The 22306-nt window shown below is 40.9% G+C and overlaps 1 protein-coding gene across 2 annotated transcripts in view; it reads left to right on the top strand.

Annotated features, from left to right (window-relative positions):
* The first annotated feature begins 10034 nt into the window (after nt 1-10034).
* MARCHF8 (membrane associated ring-CH-type finger 8) overlaps nt 10035-22306 on the top strand; it is a 135643-nt gene continuing 123371 nt past the window's right edge. For both annotated transcript variants that reach the window (XM_054576889.1, XM_054576891.1), the window contains exon 1: nt 10035-10162. The gene's annotated coding sequence lies outside the window, so the exon portion shown is untranslated. The remainder of the gene's footprint in view (nt 10163-22306) is intronic.

The raw sequence follows: 22306 nt of genomic DNA, 5'->3' as shown, positions 1-22306 counted from the left end.
TGCATTTCTTTCAATGCCTCTTCATTCTTTTTGAGTCTTTTTTCCATTTCTTACTCTTTCTGGGAGCTTTTTTCTACCTTGTCCTCCAGCTCACTGATTCGGTCCTAAGCTTCACTGAGCCTGCTTTTGATTCCTTCTACTGTGTTCTTCAATTCAGAAATTGTATTCTTCATTTCCTCTCGTCTCTTGTTGATAGTTTCTATGTCCTTTTTCATGGTGGTATTGTTTTCAGTAAGTTCCTTGTAGGTTCCCTGTAGTTTTTGGTAATTCTCTCTGAGCTGACTGAGCTCATTGAGCTTCCTTAGAACTGTTGTTTGGAACTCAATACCTGCTGGTTTACTTGCCTCTATTTCATTTAGTTCTCTTTCTGGGGATTTCTGCTTTCCCTTCGAAAGGGGCGTATTTCTTTGTCTTCCCATTATTTGTGAGACTCTTCTCTTTTGCTTCTGCTGCTTAAATTGATCTGTCTTGATTTCCTGACTCTGTGGTCTGAACTTCTACGGTTGGGGACCACTGTTTTTACTTTCTGGATCTGCCTCAGATGATGTCAGATGTCGTCCTTGTCTGATGTTAGGCAGTCTGTTCGAGACTTCCAGTAATCTACTGTTTGTAGCTGTCTCCTTCAGCTGTCAATCTATTTACTCTGTACTCAACAGGCCGCCTGAGACAGCTCAGGGTGGGGCGGAGGTTGTTAAATCCTCTCTTGCTGCTGTTGTATGGGGGAGGAGTCCGCACTGGGATCCTGCTGGCTACTCTCTCCATTCTCTCCCCAAAGCCTCTGTCCCCAGTCTCTCTTCAAGTGTCGCCAGGCCTCTCTGGGCCCCCTTTAGCCAGGGATCTACTATCTCTGGCTGCCACTCTGCACTCAGCAGGCAGCTTAGACTGCACAGAGTGGGGTGGAATCTCACCAGGGGGTAGGGCTATTGGGTCCTTTGATGATTCTGCTGCTCAGGGGGAGTGGTCTCTGCCTGCACAAGATGGCTGCTGCCACATGGGGGATGAGTCAGCACTGAGATCCCACCAGCTATTCTCTCAGTTCTCTCCCCAAAGCCTCCTTCTCCAGGCGTCTCTAACCCACTCTGCCCCCGCCTCTCCCAGAGACCAGGGTAAGTGGCTGGAAATAAAAATTTTGCGTTGGCCCTTTAAATGGCTCTTTGTGTCTCCAGCCGCCTCTCTCTGGCAGAGAGCAACCCTGCTCCTCTTCGCAACTGGCTGTTTTCTGCGTACTTTTTGGGCTCTGGTGCTGTGGGCTAGAGTCCTCGCTTTTGGTTTAGACCCCGCTCTTCTCAGGGGAATCCCACTGGCCATTTCAATATCCTTCTGGTGCTGCTGCCTGTGGGCACCCTGCCCGCCTTCTGGAGTCTCTACTGCACTCCTTACTGGTTAGATTGTGCTAAAGCCGATTCTTCTGCCTCCAAGGTTGCAAGGGTCCTCTCTCGCTCTTGTTTGGTTGTTTGTTTGTGGTGATTTCTCACCAATTCAGTTGTAATTCCAGATTGGTCCTGGGAGGAGGTCAGTGTGACTTCCACTCACTCCTCCACCATCTTGATTTCCTAGTTGTAATTTTGATGTGGTCATGGGAAGAGATGAGTTTAGCTTCCATCTACTTCGCCATCTCAGGGTATGATTTTACTTCTTCCTTGATCTTTTTGGAAACCCATTGACTGTTTAGTAATTTGTTATTTAACCTGAATGTGTTTGTATGTTTCTTAGTTTTTTATTGTAATTGATTTCTAGTTTTAGACTATTGCGTGGCTTAAACAACAGAAATTAATTTTCTCATAATTCTGGTGGCTAGAAGTCTGAAAATAAGGAGTTGGCAGGGTTGGTTTCTTCTGAGGCCTCTCTCCTTGGATTACAAATGGCTGCTGTTTCCCTGTGTCTTTACATGATCTAACCTCTTTGTGCATCTGTGTCCTAACCTCCTCTTTAAAGGGCCTGTCTCCAATACAGGGCTTACAATGTATATGCACTATTCTGCTTATAGCTCATTGATTGAGTTAGTCATATGGCCTTGTGAATTAATTTCAAGGGGTGGGGAATGGATATTTAATGAGCTGTAAATGTCTCTGTCATACATGGTAACAAGTGCTAAAAACAAAATCTAGCAGTGTAGGGTGACACATATAGGATTGTTTCAGAAAGGGTGGTCAAAAATAGCCATTTATGAGAAGGTTATATTCAGGTAAAGTCCCAAGGGAAATGAGGAATTGGGGAAAAGTGTTCTATGCCTGAGGAAACCAAGAAATAGCAAGGAAGCTAGGTGACTGGAGCAAAGCAAGTGAGGGGGACAATAGGAAATAAGAGGCTACATCTTGGAGGATTTTATAGTCAAGAACTTTGGATTTTATTCTGAAATTGGAAATACTGGGGGTTTACATATTTGGACTTAAATTTTTAAAAATCACTCCATTTGTTATATATAACAGGGGTCCCCAAACCCTGGGCCATGCACTGGTACTGGTCTGTGGCCTGTTAGGAACCAGGAAATGAGGGAAGCTCCTCTGAGCCCCACCTCCTGTATCCTTTCCCACCCCAACCCCGTGGAAAAACCAGTCTCTGGTGCCAAAACGGTTGGGGACTGCTGATGTAAAAGAAGAGGCGAAAGGATGCAAGGATGGAAATCAGGAGATACAGTGATCATCCATGTGGGAAATCATGGGACTGGGGCTGCTCCTGAGGTGTAGCACTCTCGTGGATGATTTTCATCCCTCCTTTCACTTCCTCAAACTACCAGCACCTCTGTCCCTCTCTTTAAACTCAGCTTCTTATTTTATTAAACTGTGAACTATTAGAAAAGAAATTGCACATGTGTTTGATAACAAACCTACCAAGCTCTCTGCCTCTCTGCCTGCCCACGCCCTTCTTCACCTATCTGTGGATGATCCCTCCAGACTACTCAAGATTTTCTTCCCACACTTTTCACACTGCACTCCATCAATATTTTCTCATTACTGAACTATTTATATTAGTGTATAAATAAATATTTAAATAGAAAATCTAAACCTCCAATTTCTTGTTTGCTCTTGTCCTATTCCCTTGCTCCTCCTTACCGCAAAAAGTATATCTATTTGCTGTCACCATTTATCTCTACAATCAGACTTGTTTCCCCACCAGTTAGTTTTAATTGCTCTGTTCTAGAATGCTGAACGGTCTCTACACTGCCAAATCCAAAGGTCAGTTGTCATTTTATTCTACCTTTCAGTAACAAATGACACATTTAGACACTGCCTTCTCCCTAAAATATTTTCTTCTTTTAGCCTTTAGGACTTCTCTGTTTTGGGTCTCCTTTTACTTCTGGCTGCTCCTACTAAGCTCCCTTTGCTAGTTTTCTTCTCTAAAGTGTCACATGACTAGCCTTTGGATTTTTTTTCTGTCCTAGGTTAGCAACTTTCAGTGATTTTCAAACTGTAGACCACAACTGTTACTTGGTTAAAAAAAATCAATGCATTTGGGAGCAGAAGTTTTTATAAACATAACAGAATAAAGTAGAAGAGAAAGGGAGTAGTTCATTACTCACAGGGAGGGTAAATTTGCTTCTTAAAACTTTTAAGTTATGTACATGTATTTGGTCAGTATCTAAATGGTATTCTGTGTCCTGGGTTGAAGTCAGAAAGCATAAAAGTTACTGCTCTATGTGATCTCATTCATGCCTGTGGCTTTAAGTGACACTGACTAATCAATTTATGTATGTATTTATTTATTTTTAAAGATTTTATTCAATTTGTATCTCTGTATGTTTCCTCAGATATCCAGTGTCTTCCATTGAGGTGCTGACAGTACATCTCTGTTTGATTGCCTAATAGGCATGTAAAATTTATCATGTCTAAAATGAAATTCTTGATTTTCCTCCCCAAAGTGCAGAAGTCCCTCTTCTCCATCTAAATGACAATTCTATCCTTTTGATTGTTCAGGTCAAAAACCTTACAGTAATCCTTCACTCTGTTCTTTCACATTCTCCTCCAATCAATCCTCAAATACTTTTGGCTTTACTTTTGAAATCTAACAAATACTATATGAAGGGAAATTGTAACCAGTGTAGTGTATGAGGGTCAAAATCAAGATGTGGATGGATATATGAAAGAAGATGTTTATGATTATTAGTGAAAAGGAAAAGGTGCTCAGGCTTGGAATCAGGAAATATAAATTCAAGACTAGCTGTACCATATTATAGCTTTGTAGCACCTTAGCAGGCTATTGTTCACTTCTTTATTTGTTTACAAATCTCCCATTACTCCTTACATTCATCATTCTAGTGAAACATTGTGTTTGGGGAAATTCCATTATAGAGTCATAAAAATTTGTAGCATACCTTATCATACACACCAATGCATTTTCTTGTTTGCAGTGAAACCATAACTTAAAAACTATGGTTAGATATGTTTAGCCATTTGGTGGACAATCAGGTTTGACTGGCTCTTGGGGTTAACTCAGGTCACTTGGCTCAGGCCTGACTTCTTTCTTTCTCACACACTTTAGGAGAGGGCAGGAAATTTTACTATGTGGGCTGAGACAATTGGAAGGTAGTATATTAGGGGTCCCCGCCACCACATACAGGATTTGGAATTAACTTGCTGCCACTAGGCTAGTACTCCCCTTAAAGTAACCACCTCATCACCAATAAGCAGTTCTCTATGGCAGCCTGCCATTCTATGTGCGAAGACTTCTCAGTTGCCCTTAGTTTCCTTCTTGGTAATCCTGTCCCCAACTCCAGTTAAGCTGGGAAGAATCCAAACCCAGGACCTGGACACATTCCAGCTGTCAATTCCCTTTCTTTTGAGACTCTGACCTCCTTATCACTACCCTCTTGCCAAAGGCCATATATGGTTAACGTTTATTGATTTCTCTGTTGGGCACTTTGAAGTGTTGTGCTAGTATTATTTCATTTCATTTTCATACTACTCTATTCAGGAGATATTATCTTCCTTTTATTTTTATATTTTTTATTTTTAAATCATGTTTATTCTATTACAGTTGTCTCAATTTTTCCTCCTTTGCCCTCTCCATCCATCCCACCCATTTTTTTTTTATTGTGGTAAACTACACATGACAAAATTTACTGTTTTAATCATTTTAAGTGTATAATTCAGTTCATTAAGTACTACATTGACATTATTCAGCAATCATTACCACTATCCACCTCAAGACCTCTTTTTATATGTAAAAACTGAAACACTGTACTCATTAAACACTATGTCCTCATTTCCCCCTCCCCCTAATCCCTGGAAACCACTATTCTACTTTCTGATCCTATAATTTTAACTACTCTAACTACTTCATATAATTGAATAATACAGTATTTATTATATGTGTTTGGTTTACTTAGCATAATGTCAAGGTCCATCTGTGTTGTGGCATGTGTCAGAATCATACTTTTTAACGCTGAATAATATTCAACATATTATTGAAAATATATACATTTTGCTATCGAGACATCTTTGGGTAAAAACTTGTGTGTTTTCATATTTGAACTACTGCTATGAATATAGGTATACCAATATCCTTTTGAGACATTGCTTTCAATTATTTTGAGCATATACACAGAATTGGAATTGCTGGATTTAATGGTAATTCATTTTATTTGGGGAGGGGACTATTTATTTATTTATTTAAATTTATAAATCATGTTTATTCTATTACAGTTGTCTCAGTTTTTACCCCTTTACTCCCCTCTACCCATCCCCCCCCCCAACAGTCAATTCCCACTCTGTTGTCCATGTCCATGGGTCATTCATACATGTTCTTTGTCTAGTCCCTTCCCCTTCTTTCCACCATTGTTCTCCTTCCTCTTCCCCTCTGGTAACTTTCAGTCTGCTCCATGTTTCCATGCCTGTGGTTGATTTTGTTCGTTAGTTTATTTTGTTGAATAGATTCCACTTATAGATGAGATCATATAGTATTTTTCTTTCACTGACTGGCTTATTTCACCTAGCACATAATTCTCCAGTTCCATCCATGTTGTTGCAAAAGGTAGGAGTTCCCTCTTTTTTCTTTCTTTCTGTCTGTCTTTCTTTCTTTCTTTCTTCCCAGATTGGTTTTATTTATTTATTTTTTTAATGTCAAGATCCGTTATAAAATGTTTAAAAATTTAAATCTATTATAAAGTTTCAGCAATTAAAACAATGTGACATCTTCACAGAAATAATCAAGTAGATCACTGGAATAAAATGAGCATTCTAGAAACAAACGTATATATCTGTCTAACAATGTAATATATGACTAAATTGGTATTTCAAATCAATGGGGAAGATAAGGCTTATTCAACATATAAGGTGCATGGACCACTATTACTTGAAATAAAACAAATATAGAGCCCTATTTCACACATTATACAAAAAATATTCACATGAGTTAAAAATCAATATGTGAAATCTAAGTTTTTGGAGAAAAAAACCAAATAATAGTCATCTTACCCTAAAGTAACATATTCAAAAGCTATAAAGTAAGATATTGACAATGACCATAGTAAACATTTAAGACTGTATAGTAATATACATATAAAAAAAGTTAAAGGACAAGGAATAGAATAGGAAAGTATTTGCAACACATCTAAAACTGGGTTAATAGGGTTTTTTTTCCCCCTAGGGAAAAAAATTCTACAAACCTTTAATCAAAAAATGGATAAAGAATACCGAAAAGTCAATTAAAGCTTTTTAAAAATAATAGATATAGGCAAAAAATATACAAAACAGATTTAGTTTCAACAAATAATTAACAATTAAAATAATACATCATTGTCACAATCATATTAATTTTATAAATATTGGTAATATCAAGTATTGGTGACTGTGAAAGGAACTGGGTATTCATAGACTCTCCATCTTCTTAAAGCAGTCCCTTTAGCATATTTTGCAGTGTTGGTTTGGTGGAGGTGTATTCTTTTAGCCTTCCTTTGTCTGGGAAACTCCTTATTTCACCTTCCATTTGAATTGAGAGCCTTACTGGGTAGAGCAATCTTTGTTGCAGGTCTTTGCTTTTCATGACTTGGAATATTTCTTGCCATTCCCTATGGCTTGTAGTGTTTCTGTTGAGAAGTCAGCTGCTAGCTTGTATGGGGGCTCCCTTATATGTTATTACCTCTTTCTCCCTTGCTTGCTTTAGGATTCTCTGTTTGTGTTTGATATTTGCCATTTTAATGATGATGCGTCTTGGAATGGGGCTCAATGGGGTCTTCTTGAATGGGACCCTCTGTGCTTCCTGGACTTGTGTGACTTTTTCTCTCCTCCAATTAGGGAAGGTTTCCATCATTACTTTTTCAAACAAGTTCTCTATCCCTTGCTCCTCTTCTCCTTCTGGTATCCCTATTATACGGATATTATTACTTTTCAGGTTGTCTTGCATTTCCCTACATGCCTCTCCATTCTTTTTGAGTTCTTTTTCATTTTCCTGCTCTTTTGGGAGCTTTATTCTACCTTATCCTCTGGCTCACTGATTCGGTCCTCAGCTTCACTGAGCCTGCTTTTGATTCCTTCTACTGTGTTCTTCAATTCAGAAATTGTATTCTTCATTTCCTCTTGTCTCTTGTTGATAGTTTCTATGTCCTTTTTCATGGTGGTATTGTTTTCAGTAAGTTCCTTGTAGTTTCCCTGTAGTTTTTGGTAATTTTCTCTGAGCTGACTGAGCTCATTGAGCTTCCTTAGAACCATTGTTTGGAACTCAGTATCTGATAGTTTACTTGCCTCTATTTCATTTAGTTCCCTTTCTGGGGATTCCTCCTTTCTCTTCCACTGGGGGTTGTTTCTTTTTCTTCCCATAATGTGTGAAACTCTTCTTTTTTGCTTTTGCTTCTTAAATTGATCTGTCTTGATTTCCTGACTTTGTGGTATGAACTTCTATGGTAGGAGACCGCTGTTTTTCTTCTCTTTCTGCATGTGCCTCTGATGATGTCAGATTTTGATCCTGTCTGAACTTAGGCAGTCTGTTTGAGACTTCCAGGAGTCTACTATTTGTCGCTGTCTCCTTCAGCTGTTAACCTAGTCACTCTGCACTCAACAGCCTGGCTTGGACAGCTCAGGGCGCGGCAGAGTCCCTTCTAGGGTCCGGTTTATGGGGTCCTCTCATGCTTTTGTTCCTCAGGGGAGTGGTCTGCCTGAGCAACATGGCTGCTGCCATATGGGGGAGGAGTCAGCACCATGACCCCCGCTGGCTACTCTCTCAGTTCTCTCCCCACAGCTTCCTTCCCCAGTCTCTTCAGGTATCTCTAGCCCACTCTGCCCCAGCCTCTGTTGGAGACCAGGGTAAGTAGCTGCAACTAAAAATTTAAGTGTTGACCCTTAAAATGGCTCTTTGTGTTTCCAGTGCCTGTCTCTGGCAGAAACCAATGCTGCCGCTTTTTTGCAATTGGCTGTTTTCTTTGTACTTTTTGGTGCTGTAAGCTGGGGATCCTCGCTTATGGTTTAGACCCCGCTATTCTCAGGGGGATCCAACTGGCCATTTCAATATTCTTCTAGTGCTGCCACCCATGGGCACCTTGCCTGCCTTCTGGAGTCCCTACCACATTCCTTAAACAATTAGGTTGTGCTAAAGCCAATTCTTCTGTCTGTCCAAAGTTACAAGGTTCCTCTCTCATTATTGTTCAGTTGTTTGTTCCAGGTGATTTCTCCACAATTTAGTTGTAATTCCAGGTTGGCCTTGGGAGGACATCAGTGTAACTTCCACTCACTCCTCTACCATGTTGATCAGCTATCTTCCCTTTAGATAAATGAAGAAAGAGGCTCAGAAGTTTTAGGTAAATTGTGTAGATAGTAATAACTTAGCTAGGACTCCCCCAAGCATTGCTTCCATGAGTTCTGCCTCACTCTCCAGATCCCTCTGGATCTATGAAGTTTGTTACTTCTTACAGAAGGATGGCAGGATTCCATGTGCACAAATTCACTGTTTTGCTTTCCAGGCATGGTTTAGGCATAGGATATACCAATAGAAGATGTTGTTCCTGCCTTACTGGAACATCTGCTGGCCAAAGCAGCAGAAAAAATCAACCAGGTTGTGTCAACTGGGCTTGTAACCTATTTTCCATAGTAAAAGAAGAGCATGGAGAAAATTTATCACTGTATTTTGTACTTTTTTTAATGTTGCATTCTAGGTGTGTTACAGAATTGGAAAAGTTGTTTGATCATCTTGTATTGATCTAGAGGGTATTTAGAGTCCACTGCTTTGACCCTGTCAGTTTGCTGTTCGTCATCCAAGTATGCCAAGTGGTCAGAATTGTATGGAGGGACTCCATTCTCCAATAGATCACTGCTAGACAATAGAATAATTTTGGAAATTTGCAGGGCATTTCCTCACAATTCACTCAAGAATTTACTAGGAAATAATTCAAACTTTCAGTTTTTTATGCAATTACAATGAGTATTAGGCAAAAAATTGGCAGTGGCTGAAACTTCTGCAAAGCTTGATCTGGGGAAACTGGAATTGGTAGAAATAGTCACTGAAAACAAAGTGACAAAGTAAGTTTGCTGTGGACACAGTCTGAATGCTGAATCAAATTTTCATTCAGATATGTTTCACTTTGTCATTTACATGTACAAAGACTAATTCCCATGAAAATTATAATTTAAACGTTGGAAGTTCCAAGAGCCTTCCCTTTACATGGTAGAGATGGGGAGGTAAACTGTGGGCATAGCTATTCACTCCAGATTAGGGATCGAAAGCAACCAAGTGATCATTACGACAAATGGAACAGTTATCGCTTGTTTCCCTCCTCTCCCTTCATTTGCTAACTTTGGGTAGGAAGTTTTTCCATGTTTTTCTCCGAAGTTCAACATCATACTGCTGGAACAAATTCCCCTTTTCCAAGCCATTAATGATATATGGAGTTAGGCCCAGGACCACAGAAAGACGAAGCCCAGCTGGTGGGAACCTCCTCCTTGTCTAGGCTGGGAAGGGCGCTCAGGTTCCCGCTTCCGCAACCGCAGAAGAAAGCGGGGAGGAACCGTGCTACGATTTGCCGCGGCCCGCCCCCAGCTCTGTCGTCTCTCGGCAACACCTCCAAGCAAGCGGCTGACCACGTGATGTACTCGTCACGTGACGGCCCAGTCTGCGTCCCCCGGTAGACCGGTGTAAACAGGTCCGGGGCCTCAGAGCAGTGGCCTGGCTGCGCAGGCGTTCCCGCTTGCTCCAGGTGGCCCCTGCGGCCTGGCCACGAGCACGGCGCGCACCTGAGGTAACTTGGGGCGGCTGGACCCACGCCGCTTGCAGCTGCTGTCACCGGGGCACTCGAACCAGCGTAGCCGGGGCCGGGGGTGTGGCTGTTGGCTGTGAGGTTCGCGACAGGTGGGCTGGGCGGGTGTGGCCGCGGTTCTGCACTTTCCTGTGCCTGAGCCCCTGCCGGGGCGCTGGCACCCGGAAGGGACCTGGGTCCCTGGGCCCCTGGGCTCCTCTGCCTGAGGGCCCGAGTCTGTCTCGGGGGCCCGGCAGCGCCAGGGGCCGCTGAATTCGTCTTGGGCTGAGGGCCCTGGTGGGAATCCCCGTTGAAGTCCAGCCGTTGAGGGGTCCTGAGACTTTGGGCAGGCCAGCCATAACCCTTGGCCAGTCTGGACTAGGACCTTCCACGCCTGACGTGTATGACCTCGGGAGAGACACGCATGCACTGGAAGCTGTCATAGGGAAAGCATAGATACTTTTCTTTTAATTGCTAAGTTTTTGTTTGTCTTTATATCTTCCATCTAACAGTATTTGGATTCTTGTTTATCTGGGTGAAGTTTTTAATAGAAAACTTAGAGAAAGTCATAATGGTTTATGCTACTGTTTTTTCAAGCCCTTTTAATTTTTTTTTTTTTAATGCAACAGAACCTCCTTTCTTAAAGCCTCATTTGGAAACCCAAGTTGTAACAAGATAAAAAAATCTTTATCTGTCTCAGATCACAGAGAATCGCTGTTAAAGAGTTGAGTAAATGTTTTGCGTTTTTGTCAGTTTGTTGAGATTTGGAAGATGAATCCTTAATGTTCGGGCAGTTTTATTTTTGCTTTGATTTTGTTCGACTGTCATGCAGTTAAACAATTAGTATATATCTCATATATACTAGAAAAAAAAACCCCAAATTTCTAATAAAGTCTTTTTTTTTTTTCCATGTTTTCTTGCTTCCCAGCCCCAGGGAAATAAATCTATGCATGTAATTGTGAGACCTCATGCCCCATTTCTGGTTTAGTTGCTCAGGCACAAAATGGAAGTGGTAGACAGCAAGACTTACTGAGCCCAACTGAATGGATTAATTAGGGCATTTTCACGGAAAAATATGAAAAGTGGATGCGTATGTAAACTAACATTGTCAGAGTCATGGGATCATGTGACTACCAAATTTTGAAATCCTGGAGTGAGAGAATGTTGGGTTTTGAGAGGACCGGCTTTAGGAGAAATGGAGTAAATGTAAACAGAACAAGAGGTGCTGTGTAGGCAGGAAAATTACCAGGAGGATTTTTATTTTTTACATGAAGAGAAATGCATAATTCTTTTTGTGTTTTTTAAACTTTATTTTTATTGTTTACACTACTATTATTTTTCCCTTTAGCTCACCTGCTCTCAGCCCTTGCCCCCTCTTTTCTGTGGCCATTACCACATTGTTGTCTGTGTCTGTGGGTTATGCAGATGTTCTTTGGCTAATCCTTTCACCTTCTTCCATCCAGTCCCCCCTCCCATCTGACAGCTGTCATTCTGTTCTGTGTATCTACGCCTCTGTTTCCATTGTGCTCATCAGTTTATTTTGTTCATTAGATTCCACATATAGTGAGGTCATATGGTATTTGTCCTTCACTGACTGGCTTATTTCACTTAGCATAATAATCTCCAGGTCCATACATCCAGTCCCAAAAGGTTAGAGTTCCCTTTTTTTAATGGTGTGTACTATTTCATTGTGTAAATGTACCACAACTTTTTTTATCCAGTCTTCTGATGATGGGCTCTAAAATTGGTAAGAGAGTTACTGAAACTTGAAGTTTGATGTTGAAAAATGAAAACCATGACCTTTTTTTTTCAGCTTGTCCACCTTATGTGAGGTGAGCCAGAAGTGGAAGTCAGGTGGACCATGAATGGAACTTGAGATGACCTCACGAAATGTTTTCTTTTTTCAAAGAAAACTTACTTTGTTGATCTCAGGATTAGGTTTAGACAAGTCCCTTCCCTTCCTAGGTTCTCCTACAAAGCAAGGAAATTATACTGATTTCTGCTTCACTTTCTGGCTTCAATTAGGATAGTCAGGCAAAATACAGGACACGTAGTTAAGTTGGAATTTAAGATAAACAGCAGATAAATTCTTAGTCTAAATATTGCATAGGACATGCTTTACTAATACAATTCATTATTTATCTGAAATTCAAGTTTAACTGGGCCTATCTCTTTATTTGCTAAATCTGGCAATCCCTAGCTCCAACATTTTTGCATCGTTAGCTCCAGAAAGAAATTATAAATGCACAGATGGGAATGAAGTGATTCAACCAGTCAATACCCTCTATTTGTTAACAGCAGTAGTGTCTAGTTCTTGAGAAATAGCTCTGTTTCACTTGTGCCACCTCCCCCAGAAATTCCTTTTCTAAATAATCACGTAATATTTAGATTTTTACTTTTGGTGATAAACAATTTAATCTGGAAGCAAAAACAAATTGTTAGATATCTAAAAGTAACAAGTGTCAGCCTTGAAATGGCATGTACTATTTTTTGTTTATAAATGATACTTCATAAACCTATTTGTTCTAAAGTTATATAATTGACTTAAAGACATTTTCTCAAGCAGTGGACTGTTCTGATGTAAATAATCTTTGAGGAACTTTCTTCTCATGCCTTTTGATTTGGCCCCCTATGAATGTAGAAAATGATCGTCATATCTACTCCACATATTATATTTTAATGTTATATTTTTTATTATACAGTCTAGCCTCAGGTCTTGCACAATTTGGCTTTTGACCAAGTTGTTCATGAAAAAATTTCTCACTTGTATAACAAAATTTCAGGTATCAACAACCCAACAGTCCTCTCATGCTAATACCTCTGTGATCATCATGCATCAATCAGGCAAGAAACAGAGGAGATTCAGTTTTCCAACCAATTGCTTCTTGAACAGTTTTCTGGAATGAATGAAGTTCAAGAACCAAAGTCCCACTGTATTTTGAAGAGTGTCAATGTTGAAATAATTTTTCAAGGAATGTAAATTTTATTTGTAATTTTTGTAGTTTCTTATTTGTAGGTTTTTTTTTTTTTTTTTTTTAAAACCAGGCTAGGTCCAGTTTCTTAACTTACTCTGAAATACCTGAATTTTCTAATTAATTAATTAGTTTGATAGTCAACAAAATACCGAGTGCCTTCTATGAGACAGGCTGACAAGATCAGTGTTATAGTTCTTTAAGATATAGAGGAGTTAAATTGTGTGCAATTCAAGGATAATATGATGAGGTCCTTGAAGTGATAGAAGTGCAGTTGAAATTGAGAGGAGGATGGATAGATTGGGGGGACTTTCTGGAGAAGGTGGTATTTGATGCAGGTCATGGTGGAAAACGTGAGGTCAGGAAGACAGGCTTACAGAAAGGTGGGAAGAAGTGAGAAAGGGCAGGGAATCCATTATTCAGTTCTTGGATGGATCAAAATAGTTGATAATTTTGTTTATAGGTAATTTAAAACAATTTTTAAGTATACAGTGTTGATTATGCTATTACAGCTGTCCCATTTTTTTTTCTCCTCTTTATCTCCCTCTGTCCTGTACACTCCTTCCCTCCAGCATTCCCCCTACTTAGTTCATGCCCATGGATTGTACATACAAATACTTTGGTTTCTTCATTTCCTATACTATCCTTAACCTATCCCTGTCTTCTTGGTACCTACCAATTACGTTTCTTATTCCATGTACCTTTCCCACATTCTCCCCTCTCCCCCTCCCTGCTGATATCCCTCCATGTGATCTCCATTTCTGTGATTCTTTTCCTGTTCTAGTTTTTGCCTTGTTTGTTTTTGTTGTTTTTTTTTTAGGTTCAGTTGTTGATAATTGTGAGTTTGTTGTCATTTTGCTGTTTATAGATTTGATCATCTTTTTCTTAGTTAAGTCTCTTCAGCATTTCATATATTAAGGGCTTGGTGATGATAAACTCCTTTAACTTGACCTTATCTGGGAGGCACTTTATCTGCCCTTCCGTTCTAAATGCTAACTTTGCTGGGTAGAGTAATTTTGGATGTAGGCCCTTGCCTTTCATGACTTTGAATACTTCTTGCCAGCCGCTTCTTGCCTGCAAGGTTGCCTTTCAGAAATCAGCTGATAGTCTTTTGGGAACTCCTTTGTAGGTGACTCTTTTTCTCTTGCTGCTTTTAAGATTCTCTCCTTATCTTTAATCTTGGGTAATTTAATTATGATGTGTCTTGATGTGTTCCTCCTTGGGTCCAATTTCTTTGGGACTGTCTGAGCTTCCTGGACTTACTGGAAGTCTGTTTCCTTCATCAGATTGGGGAAGTTTTCCTTCATTATTTGTTCAAATAAGTTTTCAGTTTCTTGCTCTTTCTCCTCTCCTTCTGGCACCCCATGATTTGGAAGCTGGGATGTTTAAAGTTGACCCAGAGGTTCCTAAATCTCTCTTTATTTTTTTTGAACTCTTGTTTCTTCATTCTGTTCTGGTTGAATGTTTATTTCTTCCTCTTCCAAATGTTTGATTTGAGTCCCGGTTTCTTTCCCTTCAGTGTTGGTTCCCTGTATATTTTTCTTTATTTCACTCTGCATAGCCTTCACTTTTTCCTCTGTTTTGCAGCCAAACTCAGTCATTTCTGTGAGCATCCTGATTACCAGTGTTTTGAACTCTGCAGTTGATAGGTTGGCTATCTCCTTGTCATTTAGTTCTTTTTCAGGAGTTTTGATCTGTTCTTTCATTTGGGCCATATTTCTTTGTCTTGGCACTCCTGTTATGTTGTAAAAGGTGGAGGCTTAGGTATTCGCCAGGGCAGGGCAACCCATGTTGTTGTGTGGCTGTATGTTGGGGAAGGGTCAGAGAGGGAACAATGCCGCTTGTCGGGCTCTCTCCCCACTTTCAGTCACTTCCCCTGTTACCCACAAGCAAACTGGGCCCTTTTGGTGCTGGTTCCCAGGTGGGTGGGTTTGTGAATGTTCTAGGACCCTGTGGGTCATCGAATTTTCCAATGAGGCTGGGAGTTTCTCCCACTGCCACAGCCCCCACGGTTTTTACAGTCGGAGGTTTTGAAGCTTTCTTTTCCCACGGTAGAACCCTAGGTTGTGTGGTCTGTCTTGGTCCCCAGTTGCTCCTCCTGGTTTTTCTGCACTTGACTGTGGGATATCCCAGTCCACAAGCTGCCGCCTCACCCCCGCGGTCCACCACCTTGCCACCTGTGCCCTCCACCCCACCCTGGCTGCTTGTCTCTGCCTCTCCTACCTGTCTGGATGAATGTTTTGTCTTTATTTCTTTGGTTGTCGAACTTCCATTCAGTTTGATTTTCTGGCAGTTCTGTTTTGTTTTCCGTTTTGGCGGTTATCCTTTTTTTTTGTTGTGCAAGAAAGTGAAGCTCATCTACGTAGGCCTCCATCATGACTGGAAGCCCCTGTTTGCGGGTAGTTTTTGATTCACTGTGATGCTCCTAATCGCCATTAAGTATTTTGGAATGGAAATTTTTCAGTGTGTATCTATATTAGGAAGATCTTCAGATGTCAGTGTAGCCCTTTGAAAAAGTGTTTATGAAATGTGTGAACATAAAAAATGTGTAATTTGCATATTTATAGCTAAAAATAGAATGTTACTCATACTGTTGAAACCTCCGTGCCCCCTTTCTGATTAGACTCCATTTTCTTTTGTTCTGAGGTGGCTCTCTTGTAGATAGCATATATATGAGTCATGTTTTCATAGCCATTCAGCTACCCTACGTCTTGTGATTGGAACACTTAATCTGTTTACATTTATGTTTACATTTAAGGTTATTATTGATAGGTACTTATTTATTACCATTTCATTGTTTCTGCCTATGTTTCACTCATTTTTTTCCCCACTGTGATCCCCCCTTCCTTGCCCCCCCTTTTCTTTTTCTCTTTCTTCTTTTAGGCAGGCCTTTTAGTTTCTTGCAATACTGTTTTGGAGGTAACAAACTTCTTTAGTTTCTTTAATTTTAATTTTAACTTTTGGTCTGGGAAGCTCTATTTTGCTTTCAGTTTTAAATATAGCTTTGCTGGATGGAGTAGTCTTGGTTGCAGGTTCTGACTTTTCATCACTTTGAATATGTCATGTCATTCCTTTCTGGTCTAAAGTGTTTCTATCGAGAAATCAGCTAATAATCTTATGGGAGCTACTTTGTAGGTAACTGTCTTTCTCCTGCTGCTGTTAAGATTCTCTTTGTTTAACCTTTGCCATTTTAATAATGGTGGTTTTGGTGTGTGCCTCTTTGGGTTCATCTTGTTTGGGACTCTCTGTGCTTCCTAGACTTGTGTGGTCTTTTTCCTTCAATAGGTTAGGGCAGTTTTCAGCCATTATCTCTTCAAACAGGTTCTTGATCCATTGCTCATTCTCATTTTCTGAAACCCCTATGATGCAGATGTTGTTACACTTGATGTTGCCCCAGAAGTCCATTAGACTTTACTAATTTTTTAAAGTTCTTTTTTTCTCTTCATTGTTCTGCTTGGGTGTTTTTATCAGTGATTTGGGTGTCTAAATCACTGATTTGATCCTCTGCTTCATCTAATCCATTGATTTTTTTTCTGGTGCATCCTTCATTTCAGATACTGTATTCTTCATTTCTGACTGGTCCTTATTTTATAGTTTTTATATCCTTTTTAATGCTTACTATTTCTTTTAAGTTCTCACTGAGATCATGCATTCTTCCTGTAAGATTCTTGAGCATCCTTGCAACAATTGTTTTGAATTCTGTATTTGGTATCTTGGTTGCTGCCATTTCATTTAATTATTTTTCTCTCTTTTTTTCCATTTAAGGCATATTTCTTTGTCTCCCCATTTTGTGTCTGTGTATGAGGTAGATGTGCTAGGATTCCCTAATTTGTTATGATGGTTTTATGATGTAGGTGTCTTGTTGGGCTTAGTGGCACAATCTTTCTGATTACCGGAGCTTGGTGCTCCAGGAATGTGTCTTACGGGATATGTGTATCCTCCTGTGATAGCTGAGTCTTGAATGATGTTGGCCCTTTTGTGGATAGAGTTAACCCTTAAGTCTGGCTAACTATAAGAATACATCTCGATCACCATGTATGAGTCTTTGTGTAAGGGCTTTCCTCTGAAGTAGAGTTGTTCTCAGTAGGGTGTGGTGCCTGCCGGAATCCCCGTTTGGTTTTGATGCTTGTGTGGCTAGTTGAATTGAGCTCAGGTGTATTTTGAAGCCCACCATTGGTTGTGTTAGTTCTGGGTCCACCTGGGTGGGGTTCAGATACAAGTTGATTATAACCAGTCTCAGGCTGTCTCTCTGGAGCTACCATGCTATTCACTGGTTGCATCTCTTGGACCTGGGTATGTGTGTTATGGGCCAATCTTTGTACAAGAGTTGGCTTCATCCAGCTAAGAGCTTGGGGCAGATCTGTAAAAGGTCTGAGGCTCCCTGAGGAAGCCTTCACCTGATGCAGGGAAGCAGACCCTGAGGTCTGACTTCACCTGTCAGCTTCTCCGCCTCCGCCTGTTGTTGCCTGGTCTTACTCCAGAGCATTCTGAAGAAAGACTGAAGTAGGCCCTGGCTGGCTAAGACCTACAGACCTTCCAACTGTCATGAGCTCGGTAGGGTATGGCAACCAGGGTCTGGAGGGTGGCACTAGTGGGTCTCCTGCGTGGGGGCCCATGCAGTCAAGCACTCATTGAGGAGAAACCACTGTGTTTGCTTGAGTCTCCAACTGTAGCTCCCCCAGGAGGAAGTGCCACAGGTTCAGGTTGGGTGTGGCCAACCATCCACTTTTCTGGAGCAAGCTCAGCATTGTGGAGTCACTGGGGCCCAGGGGACAGATCAAGAGTCTCTTACTGGGAATGGTGCCTGCAGAGCTTCAGGAGGGGTCCAAGCACTTAGTTTTGTTCCCAGACAACAGCCTCCAAGGGAGAAACACTCCAAATGTGAATGATCCAGCTCCAAGCAGCCCTACCTTTCCCTCACCCCATGTTGTTGAGCTTAGCAGGTAGGGCCACCAGGACTAGGGAGGGCAGATCCAAGCAGTCTTCCTTTGGGGGTGGTGGCAGCAATCCTGTCAAAGGGGGTTGGGCACTTGTTCCTTTTCCAAGGTAAAAGCCTCTGAAGGAGGCATGCACCAAAGGTCCCTGTTCTGAGCAGCTCTCATATATACCCTACCCGCTGTGGGACTTAACTCAGCAGGGTGATGCCCCCAACTGCCAGAAAGGTAGGTCAAATAAGTCTCTGGTTCAGGGAATAGCATGGGCTGAGCTCACAGCAGCGATGTAGCACACCACCCAGCAGCTGTTCATCTGATTCCTGGATAGAAGCCTTCCCAGGAGATATGCTTCGCAAGTCCCACCTTTGCACAGCACTTTGATCCCTGTGCTGGACTGAATTCAGCAGGGCAGGGCCATAGGTAGTAAGAGGGCAGGCCAAGTGATTCAATAGGTTGGGGGTGCGGTGCTGGCTGTACACTTGAAGTGGAGAAGAATGATCCCCTTTCTGAAGCAATATAGTTCATTCATTGTCTGAGTCTCCACCAAGAGGTTCTCCAGAAGAAGAGTGCCCCCAAGGTCCCTGCTGGGTGCAGCCAGCACACGCCTTTGTATTGCACCCCTTTGTTGCCAGTAGTTGGGGGACCAGAGCAGTGCACTCCCCAGGTTGGTGCACCACCCTGGGAAAGTGGCATCTGGGTCTCTAGCAGACTCCCTTCTCACCCACGGGGATTGAATTCCCACCACTTTTCACCACCAGGTGCTGTTCAGGCTCCTCTGTCTGTTTCTGTTGCTCTGGGTTGGGGATCCCTGCATGGAGTTGAGACCTTAAGCTCTTGGAGGGGGAGGGAATTTTGCAGCAGAGATTCCCTCCAGCTTTACAGCCACCACATGTGGGTGCAGGATCCAGCACTTTCTGCATCTCTGCCCATCTTATCAGTCTCTGTGTGGCTTCTTCCATAAATTCTTGGTTATATCAGTTCAATTAGCCTTCAGTTGGTTATTCAGGATGTATGCTCTATAATTTAGCTATAGATCTAGTTTGGCAGTGGGAGCAGGTGAGTATAGCTTCCATGAACTCTGCAGCCATCTTGGAATTTGTACTTTATTATTCTTGTTTCATTATATTTGTATGAATTAGGCAGGTGGAATATTTTCTTTGCTTGGTGCTTATTTTGTTCATGGCACACAGTCAGTCTTATGTGGAAGGCCTTTGGGAAATGATTGATAGTGTGAAACTGCTTGGCTAAGGTTTCTCAAGAAGCTCTATGCCATAAACGAGTATCTTCTGTGTTACTCCCAAAATGATTAAGTTGCTTTTAGGTGAATTTCTTCAGGGTAGTTGATGTGGAAGATGATACTTTAATACTATAACCTGATTTTTAAGCTAAAATGACCTGTTATTTTATATCAGGAGACTACATGCTATAAACCTTTAGATTTATCTTGATTTAAAAAAATAAATATATTTTCAAGAAGGCTAACTTTTATATTAGATTCTATCAAAGCACTAAAATTTTGAGGAATTCCTGGAAGTCTTACGTTTGTTAATTCAGTTGTGATAATGTTAGGATTGTTCTAGTACTTACCCAGGTGGCATAGTGATAAGGATATGGGCTTTGCTGCCAGCTTTAGCACTTACTGTGTGACTGTAGGCCAAGGTTTCTGCATCCATGCAGTGGGGATATTAACAATTACACTAACTACTTCATAGGGTGGCTGTGATCATGTGAGTTTTTTTTTAATGTGTTAAAGCTGAAAATATTTTTCTCTTCTTCCATAAAACTTAAAAATTGTGCCAGTTCTGTTACAAACACAGGGTTGTATACAACTTAGTATAGTTCTGAGGGTATTAGACTTCAGAGTTAGGAAACTTGGTTTCACTTCTGACTTGATGAGTAACTGCTTGATCTCTGGCAGGCAGCCTTGCATCATCTCTCTCTGCCTAGTTTGACTCATTTATAAAAGTGGGTTTGGGTTTGAATCAATTGATCTCTAAAATTCCGTCTGGTTCTTCCATTCTGTTTATTTGTCTCCCACTGAATCATAAGTGAGCTAACTATAATGCAGTTCATGAGGAAAGCACATTTTACAATCTGGAAAGGAAAATGGTTTGGGGTTGAGAGGGTAAGATAATTTTACAGAAACATTAAGGGCTGATACATTGAGAATAATTAGGGTTTTTTTGTTGTTGTTGTTGTTTGTTAGTTTTTTACCTGATTCTCATCTAGGTGAAACAAACAACAGTAGATAGAAGGGAGGCACTCTTGATTCAGCATGTGGACACATTTCTAAAACAGTCCAGTCCAGCATAGAAATGTGCCACCTTAAGTGCTGTATGCTTCTTAACACTGAAAGGACGAAGGTCAAAGCCATACTGGCAAATCATCTTTAGAGTCAGGTCCAAGTTATTTAAGCCTCAGCTAGGGAATGGTGCTGGATGACTCTTCTAATTTTCTGACCTTCCATGGGTAGAAATCATGACAGGATAAAATTGTTGAAGTAGTCAAGGAAAAAAAAAAGTATCATGGTTTGGCACAATACTCACTAACTTTAACTGAATTATACTAATGATTCATATACTAAATCCTTTTTTTTTTTGTCTACAATTTGTTTTGGTTGATGTGCAGACTATTTTGAATTTTAAAAATATTGCTCTTAACTCTTGTTCAGTTTTTGATTATTCATCTAGGAAAAGCAGCATTATTATTTATTTATTTATTTTGTCTTGAGTGATGTTTGAAGTTGGAATACTTGCCACTTTTCTTTTAAGCAAAGCTGGGAACTGTGAGTTTGAGTTCTTAGGTCCTGTTGAGACAAGCAACTAAATTTGTCATTCACTGTGTGGGTGCTTTGTCAGCTTCTCTGGAGATGTTTACCAGTCTGGGCAGTTTTGATAATACTATCTTCTTGCAGTTTCTGCTGTGAAGTAGTTTTTGAAGAAATATGATAGGTGGGGGAGCAAGCTCTTGGAGAAAAAGGTGTTTTTTTTGTTAAATTATAATGCTCTTTTTCCACCCCAGTTTCATACGTTTCTGTTCATCAAAGCAGCTTCTTTATTCACAGTGATTGGCTTTATAAGGAATAACTGTTAAATATTTATTTTTGACAAATAAATGTACTCAAATATAAAAAAAAAATAATGCTCTTTTTCCTAACTCCTGACATAGAATTTTGGCCACCAAAGGAACAGTTTTGTTACCCTTTCTTAGCATCTGGTTGAGGACGGGGGGTGGGGGGGAGGGGTGTGTGTGTGTGTGTGTTTCTTAAACTACTTCTGGTCTCCTTTACACAGTGGGTGTCCTGTTCCTGATGAGTAGGGATTAGACTCTAGTGTACTAGTGAATAAATCAGTTTATGACAGGCTTCTTCAACCTTAGCACTATTGACATTTGGTGCTAGATAATTCTTCATTGTGGGGCTGTCCTGTACATTGCATCATGTTTAGCAGCATCCCAGGCCTCTTCCCTCCACGACATTGCCAAAAGTCCCCTGGACAGCAGAATCACCCAAGTTGAGAACTACTGACTCATGGGTGCCTCTCAGCCAGTTTTCTGCCACAGTTATGGTCATCCTGCTCTTGTCTGGTTTCTGCATGTTGCTAGCCTAGCTCTCATCCTTCTCCCCTTGGTTGTACTCTGCTCAGCTAATTAGATGGAAACTTATCAAATGGAAGGTGGAATCAGTGGGGAATAGGACAGAGATGGAGTCAGGTGTGGCCTTGGGCAGTGGCTGAGCACTGTAACAACGACGTGTATTTTTTGGTGGCAGCTAATGATTAGACTTAAAAACAAATGTTCTTGGAGACAGAGTGAGCTGACAGTGGCACTGTCGGTCTTGCACACAACAGGTATGCAGCATCTTCATGTTGTCTGAAGCCTGCCTGGGAGTCTGTTGTTTTGAAACAAGGCTCCAGGGATGTTTTCTCCTTAATATTTTTATTTGAAAGACTAAGGAAAAGAGAAACGGCTTCTTGATGAACTTCCATGCTCAATTTTGATTTCAATTTTGAGGTTACTTTAGTAGGTATATAGAATTGATAACTTTTTTTTTACATGGATGAAATGAGGTAGGAGAATTTGTAAATATAAAGCCACAAATATTTAATGAGTGCAGCCGGGGATGATGCTATGCATGCTGTCAGAAATGCTTAGAGTGCTCAGGGAGTGAGGCAGGTAACTGCCTATTACTCACTGTGTAAGGAATGGTAACTCGGTCTTGGGAGGTAGCAAGTGGTGAGGGA

The sequence above is a fragment of the Pteronotus mesoamericanus genome, unplaced genomic scaffold (assembly GCF_021234165.1).
Source record: "Pteronotus mesoamericanus isolate MK-2021 breed Mesoamerican mustached bat unplaced genomic scaffold, CSHL_Meso_final contig_35, whole genome shotgun sequence".
In the NCBI taxonomy this organism is placed as follows: Eukaryota; Metazoa; Chordata; class Mammalia; order Chiroptera; family Mormoopidae; genus Pteronotus; species Pteronotus mesoamericanus.
The sequence above is the reverse complement of the archived record's forward strand: the minus strand, read 5'-3'. Positions and strand labels throughout refer to the sequence as shown.